This window comes from Echinops telfairi, unplaced genomic scaffold (assembly GCF_000313985.2).
Source record: "Echinops telfairi isolate 266 unplaced genomic scaffold, ASM31398v2 ScPeMD7_1;HRSCAF=3_0, whole genome shotgun sequence".
Classification (NCBI taxonomy): domain Eukaryota; kingdom Metazoa; phylum Chordata; class Mammalia; order Afrosoricida; family Tenrecidae; genus Echinops; species Echinops telfairi.
In genome coordinates this window covers 39,102,583-39,103,224 of record NW_022103896.1, presented here as the reverse complement: position 1 = coordinate 39,103,224, position 642 = coordinate 39,102,583, and positions in this window count along the sequence as shown.

The window sequence follows — 642 nt, the reverse complement described above, 5'->3', positions numbered from 1 at the left end:
TAGAGGAGGGGGGTGGGGTGGGGAATACCATAGTTTAACTTCTAAGAGAATACAACAAAGCCAAAGAGACCTAAATTATCATCTAAGATAGGGCACTTGTGGATGACTTTTTAATTGATTCGAGCCATAAGATCTCTTAGTAGTTACTTTGGGACCCCACTTTGAACTTGTGTTTATTTTAATGTAAGGATGTGGTGAATGGATTGAATCCAACAAGCAGGGACATCTTTGGCTTCCAGAGGGTGCTCAGGGTTGGCACTCATTGTGTGCGTGCTGGCCGCACACAGCAGTCAGAGGGCATGGGCTCGGCCACTCCACCACTGGGTCACAGGTAACATCTGGAGCAGTGGTTCTCAACCTTCCTAATCCTGGACCCTTTAATACAGTCCCTCATATTGTGGTGACTCCAACCATTGGAAATATGTGTTTTCTGATGGTCTTCGGTGACCCCTGTGAAAGGATCATTCGACCCCCAGAGGGGTCGCGACCCACAGGTTGAGAACTGCTGGTCTAGCGTGACAAGAAAACCTACCAGAAAAGGCCATCTCACCAGGCACCCCCTGGCACATGGGAAGCTCTCCCCCTGTCCCCTTTTCTGTGTCAACACCCCTGACTCATTTCTAAGCTCTCACCTTTACCTTG